Below are 24,570 nucleotides of genomic sequence, written 5' to 3'. Positions count from 1 at the left end.
AGACAGTGACCTGGGAGTCAGAGATGCTTCCAGGGGTCTTCCCCATGCTGTTCCCATGTCTTTTCAGCACTTTATGCATGTGTCACACAGCACATGGCCAGATAAGGTTGTAAAATGTTAAAATGACATTTCCCGGTGAATGCATTTGTCATAGTTGAAAGCAATACAAAAGTGTAAAAACGCATAAAAAATGCTACTTGTGAACATAGCCGAAGGTGTGGAGGAGTATTTTTGTTTTTGGTCATTTATTTTAACTTATACACAAGTCTTTTCCCTGGAAAGGATGTTCCTTAACGTTTCACTTTCGTTTTTGAACGTTTTATTGTGAGCCCGTAAAAGTGGCTTAATACCTCTGACCACGTTGTTGACAGCAGTGACCTGGGGGTCAGAAATGCTTCCTGGGGCGATCCCCATGCTGTTCCCATGTCATTTGAGCACTGTCACTATCGTTTTGGGCACTTGTTAGGCTTTTAAAAGACTGCCGGGGGTGCCACCGCAAAAATGCTCGAGTCTCCCATAGACTAACATTGGGCTCGTTGCTCGGGTCGAGCACCCGAGTATCACGGCGAGCTCGGCCTGAGCTTCGAGCACCCGAGCATTTTAGTGCTCGCTCAACACTACTCAGCAGTAATAACATGCTGATTGTGATGTCATGAAGATGACTTGAATTTCCAATAAATCAGAGATCAGCATGTTTCAGGTAACCCAGATAGAACAGTACATGAAACATGAGTCACGGCCACTGTGAGGTCATAATGCTGATTAGAATTTCCACCAGTCAGAAAACAGAACCGCCCAGAAGAACCACCAAGGAGGTATGAGTCATCGCCACTGTGAGGTCATAATGCTGACCAATCACAGAGCAGCCACACCCAGATTTTCCACCAATCAGAGAGCAGCCACACCCAGATTTTCCACCAATCAGAGATCAGCAGTGGGTATAAATAGCCGCTGCCGCCTGCCCGGCTTAGCCTTGCACTGGTTGGGTCTCTCTTTTTTTCTCTCTCTCTTGGTATCTCCGGGTATCTCTCCCTCCCCTCTCTCTTCTCTCTCTCTTTGACCCAACGGCCCTCTTAAGGGCTACCCCAAATGTGTAAAAGATAGAACCAATATTTGTGTTGTTTGTCCGTTTTATGAGCCTGTGATTAACCCCTTCCCACTCTTTGCCATATATATATATATATATATATATATATATATATATATATATATATTATATACATAGTATGTGTAGGTGGGCCTTAAAGGGAATTTCCAGGACAAACATATTGATGGCCTATCCCCTGATTAGCTCATTAATATCAGATTTGTGGGGGTCCGGCACGTGGGACCCTCCACTACTCAGTTGTTTGAAACTCTGGCAGAGGTCAGATGTAAACATTGTTGAGGAGCTGAACATCACAGATCTGGTCACTGTGTAGTGGCTGCTACCTGGTGCTGCAGATCAGCTCCTATTACATGAATATTAGCTGACTTGCAGGACCCACAGTACAGTGAATGGAGCAGTGATGTTCAGATCTTCAAACTATTTACATCTGAGCGTTGCAAACAAGTGATGGGTAGAGCCACTGCCGTGTGTCGGAGCCCACCGATCTGATATTGATAACCCATCCCCAGGATGGCAGCTCAGTAGATACCATATCAGGATGGGGGACATTATGCCAGAATGGGTACATTATACCAGAATGGGGACATTATATCAGAATTAGGTCATTATGCCAGAATGTGAGACACTGTAACAGAATGGAGTGTATTGTACCAGGATTGGGGACTTTAAACCAGGGCGAGGGACATTAAACCAGTATGATGGTCTTTAAACCAGGATGGGGGCATTATACCAGAATGGGGACATTATACTAGTATAGGGACATTTTACCAAGATGAAGGACACTATATCAGAATGGGGACAATATATCAGAATGGGGACAATATACCAGGAAGGGGGACATTAAATCAGAATGGGGACATTATATCAGAATGGGGAAATTATACCAGAATTGGGGACATTATACCAGAATAAGGGACACTATACCAGAATGGGGTACACCATACCCGGATGGGTGACACTATATCAGAATGGGGACATAATATCACAATGATAATGTTATACCAGGATGGGGGAAACTATATCACAATGATGATATTATATCAGTATGGGGGATATTATAGCAGCATGGGGGACATTATGCCACAACTGGAGATACTATACCAGGATGTGGGGCATTATACAAGCTTTAGGGACATTATAGCAGAATTGGGAGCACTACACCAGCATGGGGGATATTATACCAGGTTAGAGACATTATACCAAAATGGGGACATTATATCAGAATGGGGACACTGTACCAGGATGGGGACATTAAACCAGAATGAAGGAAATGATGCCAGAATGGGGACATTACCAGACAGGGGCACAAGTGGGGGAAAATGTTATAGCATAAGGCCCAGCATGTGGGAGATTATTAGAAGAAGGAGCCAGGATGGGGGACATTACTACATAGGGAGAGAACACATATACTGTATCTTTATAGGATCCAGAACGCAACAAGGGCCCATACATCTGACCGACATGCAGGTGGGGGCCTATCAGACTCTAGTTACTCCACTGGGTGGGACCAGATCATTTCCAGGACTCCTTGTTCTTTACATTGAAGATAATTCTTAATGACATTGGCTGTACGTTTGGGGTTGTTGTTCTGCTGAAGAAAACATTTGGATCCAATCAGACACCTCCCTGATGATATTGCATGATGGATAAGTGTCTGCCTCTATATCTCAGCATTGAAGGAACCAATAATTCTGACCCAATTTCCACCTCCATTTGCTGAAATGCAGCCCCAAACTTACAGGACCCTCCACGGTGCTTATGCATCACTATTGCCCACAGACACTCATTATTGTACTGCTCTCCAGCCCTTCAGTGAACAAAATCTCGTCTGTAACAACAAAATTTTTCATATTTGGACTCAACCGTCCAGAGCACATCCTGCCGATTTTCTACACCCTGGTTCCTCTGTTTTAATGCATAGTTGAGTCACTTGGCCTTGTTTTGATGTGGAAGATATGGCTTTTTCGCCACAATTCTGCTATGAAGACCACTTCTGGCCAGTCTTCACTGAACAGTAGATGAGTGAAGCTGAGTCCCACTGGTTGCTGCCAGTTCTGAGCTGATGGCACTGCTGGACATCTTCCGCTTTTGAAGGAAAGTAACCATAATGTGTCATACATCTGCTGCACTAAGTTTCCTTGGCCGACCACTGCATCTACTGACCCCAACGTTGCACATTTTCTTGCTTCTTCATAAGTGCTTGAATGACACATCTTGAACCCTCAATCTGCTTTGAAATTTGTGCCTTAGAGACCTTGCTGATGTAGTATAACTTCCTTGTGTATTCTTGCTCAGTCTTGCCATGGTGTATGACCAGACACCTGACTGTATTATTACAAAATCCCTGACTTTGCGCAGGTGTACCTGGAATAATTGATGCTGTTTTAAAGTGAAAAGTTGGTCACACCAAATATTAATTGGATCTAGATTTTTCGTTTGTTCATTCACTTTGTATCACTTTGTGTTTTGTTAATTGATTAAATAAATCATTAACATTTCTATTTTTGAAGCGTTCTTACTTTACAGCATTTTTTCTACACCTTTCTAAAAATTATTTTTATGTGATAGTGTCTTTTATTTGCTCATTAATAGTGTTGAGCGATACCTTCCGATATCAAGAAATATCGTATCGGATTGGATCGGACCGATACCCAAAAAGTATCGGATATCGCTGATTCCGATACCGGAAACCAATGCAAGTCAATGGGACAGAAATATCGGAATGAAAATAAACCCTTTCTTTCCTTGCAGGTTAATTCTACATGAAGTAAAACAACTAAGAATAATGTAGAATGTATTGCGCGAAAAGCCGGCAATTCAGCAGCGGCATACACCGGTACCCGACAATTTACAACAGAAAGAATAGAGCTTCACACATAGATTAGATAGATAGAACCATGTCAGTCACATATATATGAAGTACTGTGACAGTGTTGCTTACTGTACTTGTCATTTAGTGTAAAGGATTTATTAAAAAAAATAATAGTGTTTTCAGGCACTGTCTCTTTAAAAAAGCCGGCAGGCAATTCAGCAGCGGTACCCGACAATTTAGAATAGAAGGAATAGAGAATCATACATAGATTAGATAGATAGAAACATGTCAGTCACATATATATGAAGTACAGTGACAGTGTTGATTACTGTACTTGTCATTTAGTGTTAAAATAAAGGATTTATTTAAAAAAAAATTGGCGTGGGGTTCCCCGTAATTTTAGGCTCTAGCGGAGGTTAAGCAGACGGCTGGGGCAGATGTTTAAAGCCTGGGAAGGGGGTAATACCCACGGAGCTTCCCAGGCTACTAATATCAGCCCCCAGCTGAATACCTAGTCTTTACTAGCTATTAAAATGGGGGACCCCCCAAAAAAGTGACGTGGGGTCCCCCCTAATTTAATAGCTAGCAAAGGCTAGGCAGACAGCTGGGGGCTGATATTAATAGCCCAGGAAGGGTGCCATGAATATTGGCCCCCTCCCAGGCTAGAAACACCAGCCGTCTGCCACCCCAGAAATGGCGCATCCATAGGATGCGCCAATTCTGGCATTTAGCCTCGCTCTTCCCACTGCCCTGTAGCGGTAGCAGTGGGGTAATAGGGTTGGGGTTGATGTCAGTTTATAATGCCAGCTGACATCAAACCCAGGTTAGTAATGGAGAGGCGTCTATAAGACACCCCCATTACTAACCCCATAGTCAAAGTTAAAAAAAACCACAAACACCCAGAATAAAGTCCTTTAATTGAAATAAACACACAATTCTTTATTGTTCTAAATTAAACTCTACTTACCATCACGCCCATTCCAGCTGAAGCCAACGATCTCCTGCAATAAAAGAAAAATAATAAAGCAACATCATCCTTACCTTTCCATGGTTCCCACGACAGCTTCAGCTCTGCTACATCGAGATGACAGGCTGGACCGCAGCAGAACGCTACCATCCAGCCTGTCATCCCGCGGACACTGAGAAGCGCAGGCTTGCTTGCGCTCCTCAGTGTCTCGCTGTGACGGCATAAAGATGAGCCGAGGTCATGTCCAATGAACTCGGCTCACCTCATGCACGTCACTTACAGCGTGGGGGAATTCTCCTGCACTCAGCACTTAGAATTCTCCCATGCTGTCAGTGACGTGCATGAGGTGAGCCGAGTTCATTGGACATGACCTCGGCTCATCTTTATGCCGTCACAGCGAGACACTGAGGAGCGCAAGCAAGCCTGCACTTCTCAGTGTCCGCGGGATGACAGGCTGGATGGCAGCGTTCTGCTGCGGTCCAGCCTGTCATCTCGATGTAGCAGAGCTGAAGCTGTCGTGGGAACCATGGAACGGTAATGATGAGGTTGCTTTATTATTTTTCTTTTATTGCAGGAGATCGTTGGCTTCAGCTGGAATGGGCGTGATGGTAAGTATGGTTTAATTTAGAACAATAAAGAATTGTGTGTTTATTTCAATTAAAGGACTTTTTTCTGGGTGTTGTGTTTTTTTTAAATACTTTACTAGAAATTCATGGTGGTCATGTCTAATATTGGCGTGACCCCATGAATTTCAGGCTTAGGGCCAGCTGATAATGCCAAGCTGGCCCTAACCCCTTTATTACCCAGTGAGCCACCGCACCAGGGCCCTGGATGAGTTGGGTACAGCGCCAGAAGATGGCACTTCTATGAACGCGCCATTTTCCGGGGTGGCTGCGGACTGCAATTTGCAGCGGGGGTGGCCCAGAAAGCTTGGGTCTCCCTGCGCTGCAGATTCCAGCCCCCAGCTGCCTAGTTGTACCTGGCTGGATACAAAAACAGGGCGAAGCCCCACGTCAATTTTTTTTTAATTATTTCATGAAATAATTAAAAAAAAAAGGGCTTCCCTATATTGTTGTGTCCGGCCAGGTACAAATAGGCAGCTGGTGGTTGGGGGCAGCCCGTTCCTGCCTGCTGTACCTGGCTGGACACAAATATAGGGCGAAGCCCCACATCAATTTTTTTTTAATTATTTCATGAAATAATTTAAAAAAAAAGGGCTTCCCTATATTGTTGTGTCCGGCCAGGTACAAATAGGCAGCTGGTGGTTGGGGGCAGCCCGTTCCTGCCTGCTGTACCTGGCTGGACACAAATATAGTGCGAAGCCCCACGTCAATTTTTTTTTAATTATTTCATGAAATAATTTTAAAAAAAGGGCTTCCCTATATTGTTGTGTCCGGCCAGGTACAAATAGGCAGCTGGGAGTTGGGGGCAGCCCGTCCCTGGATGCTGTACCTGGCTGGCATACAAAAATATGGCAAAGCCCACGTCAGAATTTTTGGGAAAAATTAATTAAAAAATAAATATTAATTTAGGGACTGCATCTTTATTAACCCCTCAAGTGTCATTTAGTGTTAAAATAAAGGATTTATTAAAAATAAAATTGGCGTGGGATCCCCCATAATTTTAGTCTCTAGCGGAGGTTAAGCAGACGGCTGGGGCAGATGTTTGAAGCCTGGGAAGGGGGTAATACCCACGGAGCTTCCCAGGCTACTAATATCAGCCCCCAGCTGAATACCTAGCCTTTACTAGCTATTAAAATGGGAGACCCCCCAAAAAAATGATGTGGGGTCCCCCCTATTTTAATAGCTAGCAAAGGCTAGGCAGACAGACAGCTGGGGGCCGATATTAATAGCCCAGGAAGGGTGCCATGAATATTGGCCCCCTCCCAGGCTAGAAACACCAGCCGTCAGCCGCCCCAGAAATGGCGCATCCATAGGATGCGCCAATTCTGGCACTTGGCCTCGCTCTTCCACGCTGCCCTGGTGCGGTGGCAGGGGGTAATAGTGGTGGGGTTCATGTCAGCGCCAGCTGCCATGAAGCCCAGGTTAGTAATGATGGGCGTCTATAAGACACCCCCATTACTAACCTACAAAGTGTTAAAAATAAAAAACACACACTACACCCAGAAAAAAATTATTTATTTGAAATAAAACACACCATTTTATTTAATTCTTAGTTTACTAAAAAAAAAAATAGTTACCTGTCCACGTTCCTGCGCTGATCTCCCATGCACAGCTGTCACATCTGGAGATGGTAAGCTCACGCTGCCGGGAACACGTCCGCTCCCGGCAGCGGGAGCCACTGACTGAGGTCACCGGAGTGCATTCAGTCAGCGCAGCTCCGGTGACCTCCTTTACGGCACTGCTGTACCGTGGGAATTTCTCACGGTACAGCGGGGCCGTAAAGCAGCTAACCGGAGCAGCGCTGCCTGAACTCCGGCGAACCCGCTTATGCAATGACGGGGCTGCTTTACGGCCCCATCATTCTAGCGGCCGCAGCGGTTCAGAGCGGTCACATTCTATGTGGCTGCTATAAACTGGAGATCTTCGTGGGACACTCGTGGACTACTACGGAGGGGTAAGGATAAGGTTGTGGTTTATTATTTTAAATTTTATTACAGGAGATCGATGGCTTCGGGGAATTAGGTGTCTAGGTGAGTATAGGTGTAGTTTTTTATTTTTTACTTTATTTTAGGTGGCGATCGGCGGGGACAGGTAATGTATGAACTAATTTATTGTAGGCAACCACTGGCCACCAATGACATGTATTTAACATTTATTGGGGACTAAAAACAAAAAAAAAATAAAACATGTATAGGGCCAAAATAACATATGGGGTAGTTTAAATAGCAGGATCAGGCTGATGGGAACTACTGCTCCCATCAAGCTGATCCTGCTGGCACAAGTGGACGGGGGACAGACATAGGCCGATGGGAGTAGTAGTGTCACATCGGCCTATGTTTGCCTGCACGCACACACCCACAGACATCGCGCACACCCGCACATATCGCACAGACACCCCGCACACATCGCACACACATCACGCACACCCGCACATATCGCACAGACACCCCGCACACACCCGGAGACATCGCACACACACCGCACACACATCACGCACACCCGCACAGACACCGCGCACACACCTGCACAGACACCCCGCACACACATCACGCACACCCGCACAGACACCCACACACACCAATCATGACCGGTCTGGGAGGTGAGGCTGACCTGTGCGGCCGTGGGAAAGTTCATGTGAGTTCATGCAATGCAGTGAAGCATGAACTCACATGAACCCTCTGAGGGCACCGCGGCGACTTCAAATGAACAGCTGATCAGCATCACCTGATACCTCAGCTGTTCATTTGAAATAACTGGCGGGAAAGCGCAGCACAGAACGGGAAAGCCGGCGGTGAAGTCTTTTCACTGCCGGCTTCCCCGCCCGGGTCCTTCGCTCCCCGCTCCTTGGTGCTGCGCTCCCCGCCCGGTCCTAACTTACGATCGGGATGGGAGGTGGCGAGGGGAGCGGAGGATCGGGGTGGGAGGCTGCGAGGAAGCGAGTGTGAGGTTGTGTGATTGTTTAAAAGCCGGCGGCTTTTTACCGCCCGCCGGCTTTTAAACAATCAGGAGAATTCTCTCACGCTAGGATGGCATTCTGATGACAGAATGGATCGCAGCTGAGCGCTGCCATCCAGCTTGTCATCCTTCAGAGACACTGCAGAGCGCAGGCATTATGGGAACTTCCGATTCCGGTATTCGATATTCTAAAAGTATCGGAATTAAGTATCAGAATTCCGATACCGCGAATATCGGCCGATAACCGATATTACAGTATCGGAATGCTCAACACTAGTCATTAATAATCTGATATATCTTTTGGTATTTTGTGTATAGTTGTTATTTTGCTGTTGGGGTAAATTGTAGGATATTGATTTCAGAGTGGTTTCCTGATCCTTTGATTGTAGGAATGAGTGGTATATATGTGCTAATAAATTAGGACAAAACATAGGAAATTTAGGAAAAAACTGAACATCTCAGCAGTAATAACATGCTGATTGTGATGTCATGATGATGACTTGAATTTCCCCCAATCAGAGATCAGCATGTTTCAGGTCACCCAGATAGAACAGTCCATGAAACATGAGTCACGGCCACTGTGAGGTCATAATGCTGATTAGAATTTCCACCAGTCAGAAAACAGAACCGCCCAGAAGAACCACCCAGGAGGTACGAGTCATCGCCACTGTGAGGTCATAATTCTGATTAGAATTTCCACCAGTCAGAAAACAGAACCGCCCAGAAGAACCACCCAGGAGGTATGAGTCATCGCCACTGTGAGGTCATAATGCTGAGCAATCACAGAGCAGCCACACCCAGATTTTCCACCAATCAGAGATCAGCAGTGGGTATAAATAGCCGCTGCCGCCTGCCCGGCTTAGCCTTGCACTGGTTGGGTCTCTCTTTTTTTCTCTCTCTCTTGGTATCTCCCGGTATCTCTCCCTCCCCTCTCTCTTCTCTCTCTCTCTCTCTCTTTGACCTAACGGCCCTCTTAAGGGCTACCCCAAATGTGTAAAGATAGAACCAATATTCGTGTTGTTTGTCTGTTTAATGAGCCTGTGATTAACGCCTTCCCACTCTTTGCCATATATATATTATATACATAGTATGTGCAGGTGGGCCTTAAAGGGAATTTCCAGGACAAACATATTGATGGCCTATCCCCTGGTTAGCTCATTAATATCAGATTTGTGGGGGTCCGGCACGTGGCACCTCAACTACTCAGTTGTTTGAAACTCTGGCAGAGGTCAGATGTAAACATTGTTGTGGAGCCGAACATCACAGCTCTGGTCACTGTGTAGTGGCTGCTACCTGGTGCTGCAGATCAGCTCCTATTACATGAATATTAGCTGACTTGCAGGACCCACAGTACAGTGAATGGAGCAGTGATGTTCAGATCTTCATACTATTTACATCTGAGCGTTGCAAACAAGTGATGGGTAGAGCCAGTGCCGCGTGTCGGAGCCCACCGATCTGATATTGATAACCCACCCCCAGGATAAATCATCATTATTATACTACTGGAAACTCCATTAATGGATTGTCTGGGATTAATAACTCGAGCCCCTTCTTTAAGAAAAAACAGTCCCTAACTGGTCACAGGATGAATGTGGGATTTCAGGTCACCCATTTACTGCAATGTAGCTGGCAATGCCACCCAGCGGATCTAAGCAAGTCCCGGGGCCACAACAATATACAGTCAGTGCCCGAGTATAGGATGGAAGATTAAAAAAAAATCTTCAAAAATGTATTTAGTGTGTGGCATACATCAAAAATACATGCAATGCTTTTCCTGACAACTCTGAGTTTTATAATGTGGAAAAAAACATTTAAAAAAACACTGTGTGAACATAACCCTAACTGCATTGTGACTGTGTATATACATATATAAGCTGCCCCTCCCCCACCATGTGAGCATTCTCAGCGTGTACTGACCAATTCTGTCCACCAGGTGGCAACAGCAGGAAATTACAGCGATGAGACAAGCACTGCATGACATCCCCGCCCTAATCTGCCCTATATCAGACACGACCCCTACCAACGCCCCGCCTCCGCTGCCATGACAACCGAATTATTTAATGGCAGAAAGAGAGACCTTATATGAGCAGAGAAGTAGCGGCCGGAGCGCGGGGTCCGCACAGGTGAGCGCCCCCTATAACACAGTGTATGTACTGCACGTCAGCTCTATGGCAGACTGTCACCTGTGCTGGATCCAGGACGTGTTACACTTATATCTGTGCAGAGACACAGAGGACGCAGCGGGGTCTGTAGCTATATATGTGTGTGTGTGTATATATACAGTATATATATATGTGTGTGTATATACAGTATATATATGTGTGTGTGTGTATATACAGTATATATATGTGTGTGTGTATATATATACAGTATATATGTGTGTGTATATATACAGTATATATATATATGTGTGTGTGTATATATACAGTATATATATGTGTGTGTGCGTGTATATACAGTATATATATATATGTGTGTATATATACAGTATATATATATGTGTGTGTGTGTATATATGTATACTGTATATGTGTGTGTGTATATATGTATACTGTATATGTGTGTGTGTATATATACAGTATATGTGTGTGTGTGTATATATACAGTATATATATGTGTGAGTGTATATATACAGTATATATATATGTGTGTGTATATACAGTATATATATATATGTGTGTGTATATACAGTATATATATATATATATGTGTGTGTATATACAGTATATATATGTGTGTGTGTATATATATACAGTATATATGTGTGTGTATATATACAGTATATATATATGTGTGTGTGTATATATACAGTATATATATGTGTGTGTGCGTGTATATACAGTATATATATATATATGTGTGTGTGTATATATACAGTATATATATATATATGTGTGTGTATATATGTATACTGTATATGTGTGTGTGTATATATGTATACTGTATATGTGTGTGTGTATATATACAGTATATGTGTGTGTGTGTGTATATATACAGTATATATATGTGTGTGTGTATATATACAGTATATATATATGTGTGTGTATATACAGTATATATATATATGTGTGTGTATATACAGTATATATATATATGTGTGTGTGTATATATACAGTATATATATATGTGTGTGTGTGTATATATGTATACTGTATATGTGTGTGTGTATATATGTATACTGTATATGTGTGTGTGTATATATACAGTATATGTGTGTATATATATACAGTATATATATGTGTGTGTATATATATACAGTATATATATGTGTGTGTGTATATATACAGTATATATATGTGTGTGTGTGTATATATATATATATACAGTATATATATGTGTGTGTGTATATATGTATACTGTATATGTGTGTGTATATGTATACTGTATATGTGTGTGTGTGTATATATACAGTATATATATATGTGTGTGTGTATATATGTATACTGTATATATGTGTGTATATGTATACTGTATATGTGTGTGTATATATATACTGTATATATGTGTATATATATGTATACTGTATATGTGTGTATATATATGTATACTGTATATGTGTGTATATATGTATACTGTATATGAGTGTATATATGTGTACTGTATGTGTGTGTATATGTATACTGTATATGTGTGTGTGTTTATATATACAGTATATATATGTGTGTGTGTATATGCTGTATTACTGTATATATGCGTGTATATATGTGTGTGTATATATGTATATTGTATATGGGTGTGTATATATATGTATACTGTATATGTGTGTATATATATATGTATACTGTATGTGTATATATGTATACTGTATATGTGTGTGTATATGTATACTGTATATATGTGTGTATATATGTATAATGTATATGGGTGTATATATATGTATACTGTATATGTGTGTATATGTATACTGTATATGGGTGTATATATGTATACTGTATATGTGTATATATGTATACTGCATATGTGTGTGTATATATGTATACTGTATATGGGTGTATATATGTATACTGTATATGTATACTGTATATGTGTGTGTATATATGTATACTGTATATGTGTGTGTATATGTATACTGTATATGGGTGTATATATGTATACTGTATATGTGTGTATATATATATATGTATACTGTATATGTGTGTATATATATGTATACTGTATATGTGTGTATATGTGTATACTGTATATGTGTGTATATGTATACTGTATATGTGTGTATATATGTATACTGTATATGGGTGTGTATATGTATACTGTATATGTGTGTATATATATATGTATACTGTATATGTGTGTATATATGTATACTGTATATGTGTGTGTATATATATGTATACTGTATATGTGTGTATATATGTATATATATGTATACTGTATATGTGTGTGTATATGTATACTGTATATGTGTGTATATATGTATGTATATATATGTATACTGTATATGTGTGTGTATATGTATACTGTATATGTGTATATATGTATGTATATATATATGTATACTGTATATGTGTGTATATATGTATACTGTATATGTGTATATATGTATACTGTATATGTGTGTATATGTATACTGTATATGTGTGTGTATATATGTATACTGTATGTGTGTATATATATGTATACTGTATATGTGTGTATATATATGTATACTGTATATGTGTGTATATGTGTATACTGTATATGTGTGTATATGTATACTGTATATGTGTGTATATATGTATACTGTATATGGGTGTGTATATGTATACTGTATATGTGTGTATATATATATGTATACTGTATATGTGTGTATATATGTATGTATATATATGTATACTGTATATGTGTGTGTATATGTATACTGTATATGTGTATATATGTATGTATATATATATGTATACTGTATATGTGTGTGTATATGTATACTGTATATGTGTATATATGTATGTATATATATATATGTATATGTGTGTATATGTATGTATATATGTATACTGTATATATGTGTATATATATATGTATACTGTATATGTGTGTATATATGTATACTGTATATGTGTGTATATATATGTATACTGTATATGTGTGTATATATGTATACTGTATATGTGTGTATATATATGTATACTGTATATGTGTGTGTATATGTATACTGTATATGTGTGTATATATGTATGTATATATATGTATACTGTATATGTGTGTGTATATGTATACTGTATATGTGTATATATGTATGTATATATATATGTATACTGTATATGTGTGTGTATATATGTATGTATATATGTATACTGTATATGTGTGTATATATATATGTATACTGTATATGTGTGTATATATGTATACTGTATATGTGTGTATATATATGTATACTGTATATGTGTGTGTATATATATGTATACTGTATATGTGTGTATATATGTATACTGTATATGTGTGTATATATATATGTATACTGTATGTGTGTATATATGTATACTGTATATGTGTATATATGTATGTATATATATATGTATACTGTATATGTGTGTGTATATGTATACTGTATATGTGTATATATGTATGTATATATATATGTATACTGTATATGTGTGTATATGTATACTGTATATGTGTGTGTATATATGTATACTGTATGTGTGTATATATATGTATACTGTATATGTGTGTATATGTATGTATACTGTATATGTATGTATATATATATATGTATACTGTATATGTGTGTATATGTGTATACTGTATATGTGTGTATATATATGTATACTGTATATGTGTGTATATATGTATGTATATATATGTATACTGTATATGTGTGTGTATATGTATACTGTATATGTGTATATACAGTACAGACCAAAAGTTTGGACACACCTTCTCATTTAAAGATTTTTCTGTATTTTCATGACTTTGAAAATTGTACATTCACACTGAAGGCATCAAAACTATGAATTAACACATGTGGAATTATATACTTAACAAAAAAGTGTGAAACAGCTGAAAATATGTCTTATATTCTTGGTTCTTCAAAGTAGCCACCTTTTGCTTTGATGACTGCTTTGCACACTCTTGGCATTCTCTTGATGAGCTTCAAGAGGTAGTCACCGGAAATGGTTTTCACGTCACAGGTGTGCCCTGTCAGGTTTAATAAGTGGGATTTCTTGCCTTATAAATGGGGTTGGGACCATCAGTTGTGTTGTGCAGAAGTCTGGTGGATACACAGCTGATAGTCCTACTGAATAGACTGTTAGAATTTGTATTATGGCAAGAAAAAAGCAGCTAAGTAAAGAAAAACGAGTGGCCATCATTACTTTAAGAAATGAAGGTCAGTCAGTCCGAAAAATTGTGAAAACTTTGAAAGTGTCCCCAAGTGCAGCTGCAAAAACCATCAAGCGCTACAAAGAAACTGGCTCACATGACGACCGCCCCAGGAAAAGAAGACCAAGAGTCACCTCTGCTTCTGAGGATAAGTTTATCCGAGTCACTAGCCTCAGAAATCGCAGGTTAACAGCAGCTCAGATTAGAAACCAGGTCAATCCCACGCAGTGTTCTAGCAGCAGACACATCTCTACAACAACTGTTAAGAGGAGACTTTGTGCAGCAGGCCTTCATGGTAAAATAGCTGCTAGGAAACCACTGCTAAGGACAGGCAACAAGCAGAAGAGACTTGTTTGGGCTAAAGAACACAAGGAATGGACATTAGACCAGTGGAAATCTGTGCTTTGGTCTGATGAGTCCAAATTTGAGATCTTTGGTTCCAACCACCGTGTCTTTGTGCGACGCAGAAAAGGTGAACGGATGGACTCTACATGCCTGGTTCCCACCGTGAAGCATGGAGGAGGAGGTGTGATGGTGTGGGGGTGCTTTGCTGGTGACACTGTTGGGCATTTATTCAAAATTTAAGGCATACTGAACCAGTATGGCTACCACAGCATCTTGCAGCGGCATGCTATTCCATCCGGTTTGCGTTTAGTTGGACCATCATTTATTTTTCAACAGGACAATGACCCCAAACACACCTCCAGGCTGTGTAAGGGCTATTTGACCAAGAAGGAGAGTGATGGGGTGCTACGCCAGATGACCTGGCCTCCACAGTCACCAGACCTGAACCCAATCGAGATGGTTTGGGGTGAGCTGGACCGCAGAGTGAAGGTAAAAGGGCCAACAAGTGCTAAGCATCTCTGGGAACTCCTTCAAGATTGTTGGAAGACCATTTCCGGTGACTACTTCTTGAAGCTCATCAAGAGAATGCCAAGAGTGTGCAAAACAGTCATCAAAGCAAAAGGTGGCTACTTTGAAGAACCTAGAATATAAGACATATTTTCAGTTGTTTCACATGTTTTTGTTAAGTATATAATTCCACATGTGTTAATTCATAGTTTTGATGCCTTCAGTGTGAATGTACAATTTTGATAGTCATGAAAATACAGAAAAATCTTTAAATGAGAAGGTGTGTCCAAACTTTTGGTCTGTACTGTATGTATGTATATATATATGTATACTGTATATGTGTGTGTATATGTATACTGTATATGTGTATATATGTATGTATATATATATGTATACTGTATATGTGTGTGTATATATATGTATACTGTATATGTGTGTATATATGTATACTGTATATGTGTGTATATATATGTATACTGTATATGTGTGTATATATGTATGTATATATATGTATACTGTATATGTGTGTGTATATGTATGTATACTGTATATGTGTATATATATACTGTATGTGTGTATATATATGTATACTGTATATGTGTGTGTATATATGTATACTGTATGTGTGTGTATATGTATACTGTATATGTGTGTGTATATATGTATACTGTATGTGTGTATATATATGTATACTGTATATGTGTGTGTATATATATGTATACTGTGTGTATATGTATACTGTATATGTGTGTATATATGTATACTGTATATGTGTGTATATATGTATAATGTATATGGGTGTATATATGTACACTGTACATGGGTGTGTATATGTATACTGTATATGTGTGTGTATATGTATACTGTATATGTGTGTATATATATATGTATACTGTATATGTGTATATATATGTATACTGTATATGTGTATATATATGTATACTGTATGTGTGTATATATATATATATGTATACTGTATATGTGTGTGTATATGTATACTGTATATGGGTGTATATATGTATACTGTATATGTGTGTATACTGTATATGTGTGTATATGTATACTGTATATGTGTGTATATATGTATAATGTATATGGGTGTATATATGTACACTGTATATGGGTGTGTATATGTATACTGTATATGTGTGTGTATATGTATACTGTATATGTGTGTATATATATATGTATACTGTATATGTGTATATATATATGTATACTGTATATGTGTATATATATGTATACTGTATATGGGTGTATATATGTATACTGTATATGTGTGTATATATGTATACTGTATATGGGTGTATATATGTATACTGTATATGTGTGTATATATGTATACTGTATATGGGTGTATATATATGTATACTGTATGTGTGTATATATGTATACTGTATATGTGTGTGTATATGTGTATACTGTATATGTGTGTATATGTGTATACTGTATATATGTGTGTATATGTATACTGTATATAGGTGTATATATGTATACTGTATATGTGTGTATATGTATACTGTATATGTGTGTGTATATGTGTATACTGTATATGTGTATATATGTATACTGTATATGGGTGTATATATGTATACTGTATATGTGTGTATATGTATACTGTATATGGATGTATATATATGTATACTGTATGTGTATATATGTATACTGTATATGTGTGTGTATATATGTATACTGTATATGTGTGTATATGTATACTGTATATGTGTGTATATGTGTATACTGTATGTGTGTGTATATGTGTATACTGTATATATGTGTGTATATGTATACTGTATATAGGTGTATATATCTATACTGTATATGTGTGTATATGTATACTGTATGTGTGTATGTATACTGTATATGTGTGTGTGTATATGTGTATACTGTATATGTGTATATATGTATACTGTATATGGGTGTATATATGTATACTGTATGTGTGTATATATGTATACTGTATATGTGTGTATATATATGTATACTGTATATGTGTGTATATATGTATACTGTATATGGGTGTATATATGTATACTGTATATGGGTGTATATATGTATACTGTATGTGTGTATATATGTATACTGTATATGTGTGTATATATATGTATACTGTATATGTGTGTATATATGTATACTGTATATGGGTGTATATATGTATACTGTATATGGGTGTATATATGTATACTGTATATGGGTGTATATATGTATACTGTATATGGGTGTATATATATGTATACTGCATATGGGTGTATATATGTATACTGTATATGGGTGTATATATATGTATACTGTATATGGGTGTATATTTGTATACTGTATATGGATGTATATATATGTATACTGTATGTGTATATATGTATACTGTATATGTGTGTATATATGTATACTGTATATGTGTGTATATGTATACTGTATATGGGTGTGTATATATATGTATACTGTATATGGGTGTGTATATATATGTATACTGTATATGGGTGTATATATATATATGTATACTGTATGTGTATATATATATATGTATACTGTATATGTGTGTGTATATGTATACTGTATGTTTGTATATATGTATACTGTATATGGGTGTATATATGTATACTGTATATGTGTATATATATATACTGTATATGTGTGTGTATATATATATATGTATACTGTATATGTGTGTATATATGTACACTGTATATGGGTATATATATGTATACTGTATGTGTATATATGTATACTGTATATGGGTGTGTATATGTACACTGTATATGTGTGTGTATATGTATACTGTATATGGGTGTGTATATATATGTATACTGTATATGTGTGTATATATATGTATACTGTATGTGTGTATATATATATGTATACTGTATATGGGTGTATATATATGTATACTGTATGTCTGTATATATATATGTATACTGTATATGGGTGTATATGTATATATATATATATATACTGTTATATGTGTGTATATGTATACTGTATATGGGTGTATATATGTATACTGTATATGTGTATATATGTATACTGTATATGTGTGTGTGTATATATATATGTATACTGTATATGTGTGTGTGTATATATATATATATATATGTATACTGTATATGTGTGTATATATGTACACTGTATATGGGTATATATATGTATACTGTATGTGTATATATGTATACTGTATATGGGTGTATATATGTACACTGTATATGTGTGTGTATATGTATACTGTATATGGGTGTATATATATATATATATATGTATACTGTATGTGTATATATATACTGTATATGTGTGTATATGTATACTGTATATGGGTTTGTATATATATGTATACTGTATATGTGTGTATATGTATACTGTATATGTGTGTATATATGTATAATGTATATGGGTGTATATATGTATACTGTATATGTGTGTATATGTATACTGTATATGGGTGTATATATGTATACTGTATATGTGTGTGTATATATATGTATACTGTATATGTGTGTATATATGTATACTGTATATGTGTGTATATGTATACTGTATATGGGTGTATATATGTATACTGTATATGTGTGTGTATATATATGTATACTGTATATGGGTGTATATATATGTATACTGAATATGTGTGTATATATGTACAGTGTATATGGGTATATATATGTATACTGTATGTGTATATATGTATACTGTATATGGGTGTATATATGTATACTGTATATGTGTATATATGTATACTGTATATGTGTGTGTATATGTATACTGTATATGTGTATATATATATATATATGTATACTGTATATGGGTGTGTATATGGGTGTATATATGTATACTGTATATGTGTGTATATGTATACTGTTTATGTGTGTATATATATGTATACTGTATGTGTATATATATGTATACTGTATATGTGTGTGTATATATATGTATACTGTATATGTGTATATATATGTATACTGTATATGTGTGTGTATATATATGTATACTGTATATGTGTATATATGTATACTGTATATGTGTATATATATGTATACTGTATATGGGTGTATATATATGTATACTGTTTATGGGTGTATATATGTATACTGTATATATATATGTATACTGTATATGTGTATATATGTATACTGTATGTGTGTATATATGTATACTGTATGTGTGCATATATATATGTATACTGTATATGGGTGTATATATATATATGTATACTGTTTATGTGTGTATATATGTATACTGTATGTGTGTATATATGTATACTGTATGTGTGTATATATATATGTATACTGTATATGGGTGTGTATATGTATACTGTATATGTGTGTGTATGTGTATACTGTATGTGTGTGTATATGTGTATACTGTATATATGTGTGTATATGTATACTGTATATAGGTGTATATATGTATACTGTATATGTGTGTATATGTATACTGTATATGTGTGTGTATATGTGTATACTGTATATGTGTATATATGTATACTGTATATGGGTGTATATATGTATACTGTATATGTGTGTATATGTATACTGTATATGGATGTATATATATGTATACTGTATGTGTATATATGTATACTGTATATGTGTGTGTATATATGTATACTGTATATGTGTGTATATGTGTATACTGTATGTGTGTGTATATGTGTATACTGTATATATGTGTGTATATGAATACTGTATATAGGTGTATATATCTATACTGTATATGTGTGTATATATATACTGTATGTGTGTATATATGTATACTGTATATGTGTGTGTGTATATGTGTATACTGTATATGTGTATATATGTATACTGTATATGGGTGTATATATGTATACTGTATGTGTGTATATATGTATACTGTATGTGTGTATATATATGTATACTGTATATGGGTGTATATATATATATGTATACTGTTTATGTGTGTATATATGTATACTGTATGTGTGTATATATGTATACTGTATGTGTGTGTATATATATGTATACTGTATATGGGTGTGTATATGTATACTGTATATGTGTGTGTATGTGTATACTGTATGTGTGTGTATATGTGTATACTGTATATATGTGTGTATATGTATACTGTATATAGGTGTATATATGTATACTGTATATGTGTGTATATGTATACTGTATATGTGTGTGTATATGTGTATACTGTATATGTGTATATATGTATACTGTATATGGGTGTATATATGTATACTGTATATGTGTGTATATGTATACTGTATATGGATGTATATATATGTATACTGTATGTGTATATATGTATACTGTATATGTGTGTGTATATATGTATACTGTATATGTGTGTATATGTGTATACTGTATGTGTGTGTATATGTGTATACTGTATATATGTGTGTATATGAATACTGTATATAGGTGTATATATCTATACTGTATATGTGTGTATATATATACTGTATGTGTGTATATATGTATACTGTATATGTGTGTGTGTATATGTGTATACTGTATATGTGTATATATGTATACTGTATATGGGTGTATATATGTATACTGTATGTGTGTATATATGTATACTGTATATGTGTGTATATATATGTATACTGTATATGTGTGTATATATGTATACTGTATATGGGTGTATATATGTATACTGTATATGGATGTATATATATGTATACTGTATATGTGTGTATATATGTATACTGTATATGGGTGTATATATGTATACTGTATATGGGTGTATATATGTATACTGTATATGGGTGTATATATATGTATACTGCATATGGGTGTATATATGTATACTGTATATGGGTGTATATATATGTATACTGTATATGGGTGTATATTTGTATACTGTATATGGATGTATATATATGTATACTGTATATGTGTGTATATATGTATACTGTATATGTGTGTATATATGTATACTGTATATGTGTGTATATGTATACTGTATATGGGTGTGTATATATATGTATACTGTATATGGGTGTGTATATATATGTATACTGTATATGGGTGTATATATATATATATGTATACTGTATGTGTATATATATATATGTATACTGTATATATGTGTGTATATGTATACTGTATGTTTGTATATATGTATACTGTATATGGGTGTATATATGTATACTGTATATGTGTATATATATACTGTATATGTGTGTATATATATATATGTATACTGTATATGTGTGTATATATGTACACTGTATATGGGTATATATATGTATACTGTATGTGTATATATGTATACTGTATATGGGTGTGTATATGTACACTGTATATGTGTGTGTATATGTATACTGTATATGGGTGTGTATATATATGTATACTGTATATGTGTGTATATATATGTATACTGTATGTGTGTATATATATATGTATACTGTATATGGGTGTATATATATGTATACTGTATGTCTGTATATATATATGTATACTGTATATGGGTGTATATGTATATATATATATACTGTTATATGTGTGTATATGTATACTGTATATGGGTGTATATATGTATACTGTATATGTGTATATATGTATACTGTATATGTGTGTGTGTATATATATATATATGTATACTGTATATGTGTGTGTGTATATATATATATGTATACTGTATATGTGTGTATATATGTACACTGTATATGGGTATATATATGTATACTGTATGTGTATATATGTATACTGTATATGGGTGTATATATGTACACTGTATATGTGTGTGTATATGTATACTGTATATGGGTGTATATATATATATATATATATGTATACTGTATGTGTATATATATACTGTATATGTGTGTATATGTATACTGTATATGGGTTTGTATATATATGTATACTGTATATGTGTGTATATGTATACTGTATATGTGTGTATATATATATATGTATACTGTATATGTGTGTATATATGTATACTGTATATGTGTGTATATGTATACTGTATATGGGTGTATATATGTATACTGTATATGTGTGTGTATATATATGTATACTGTATATGGGTGTATATATATGTATACTGAATATGTGTGTATATATGTACAGTGTATATGGGTATATATATGTATACTGTATGTGTATATATGTATACTGTATATGGGTGTATATATGTATACTGTATATGTGTATATATGTATACTGTATATGTGTGTGTATATGTATACTGTATATGTGTATATATATATATGTATACTGTATATGGGTGTGTATATGGGTGTATATATGTATACTGTATATGTGTGTATATATGTATACTGTATATGTGTGTGTATATATATGTATACTGTATGTGTATATATATGTATACTGTATATGTGTGTGTATATATGTATACTGTATATGTGTGTGTATATGTATATTGTATATGTGTGTATATATATGTATACTGTATATGTGTGTATATATGTATACTGTATATGTGTGTGTATATATATGTATACTGTATGTGTATATATATGTATACTGTATATGTGTGTGTATATATGTATACTGTATATGGGTGTGTATATGTATACTGTATATGTGTGTGTATATATGTATACTGTATGTGTGTATATATATGTATACTGTATATGTGTGTGTATATATATGTATACTGTATATGTGTATATATGTATACTGTATATGTGTATATATATGTATACTGTATATGGGTGTATATGTATACTGTATATGTGTGTGTATATGTATACTGTATATGTGTATATATATATATGTATACTGTATATGGGTGTGTATATGTGTGTGTATATGTATACTGTATATGTGTGTATATGTATACTGTTTATGTGTGTATATATATGTATACTGTATGTGTATATATATGTATACTGTATATGTGTGTGTATATATATGTATACTGTATATGTGTATATATATGTATACTGTATATGTGTGTGTATATATATGTATACTGTATATGTGTATATATGTATACTGTATATGTGTATATATATGTATACTGTATATGGGTGTATATATATGTATACTGTTTATGGGTGTATATATGTATACTGTATATGTGTGTATATGTATACTGTATGTGTGTATATATGTATACTGTATGTGTGTATATATATGTATACTGTATATGGGTGTATATATATATATATATATATATATATATATGTATACTGTTTATGTGTGTATATATGTATACTGTATGTGTGTATATATGTATACTGTATGTGTGTATATATATGTATACTGTTTATGGGTGTATATATGTATACTGTATATGTGTATATATGTATACTGTATGTGTGTATATATGTATACTGTATGTGTGTATATATATGTATACTGTATATGGGTGTATATATATATATATATATATATGTATACTGTTTATGTGTGTATATATGTATACTGTATGTGTGTATATATGTATACTGTATGTGTGTGTATATATATGTATACTGTATATGGGTGTGTATATGTATACTGTATATGTGTGTGTATATGTATACTGTATATGGGTGTATATATGTATACTGTATATGTGTATATATATATATGTATACTGTATATGTGTGTATATATGTATATATGTGTGTATATATGTATACTGTATATGTGTGTGTATATATGTATACTGTATGTGTGTGTATATGTGTATACTGTATATGTGTGTGTATATATGTATACTGTATATGTGTATATATGTATACTGTATATGTGTGTATATATATGTATACTGTATATGTGTATATATATGTATACTGTATATGGGTGTGTATATGTACACTGTATATATACATATACAGTATACATATATATATACACATATACGGTATACATATATACACAAATATACAGTATACATATATACACACATATACAGTATACATATATATACACACACCCATATACAGTATACATATATATACACACATATACAGTATACACATATACACACATATACAGTATACATATACACACACATATACAGTATACATATATAC

The sequence above is a fragment of the Phyllobates terribilis genome, unplaced genomic scaffold (assembly GCF_046119375.1).
Source record: "Phyllobates terribilis strain yellow unplaced genomic scaffold, ASM4611937v1 Scaffold_246__1_contigs__length_2949330, whole genome shotgun sequence".
Taxonomy (NCBI): Eukaryota; Metazoa; Chordata; class Amphibia; order Anura; family Dendrobatidae; genus Phyllobates; species Phyllobates terribilis.
Note: the sequence above shows the minus strand (reverse complement) of the source record.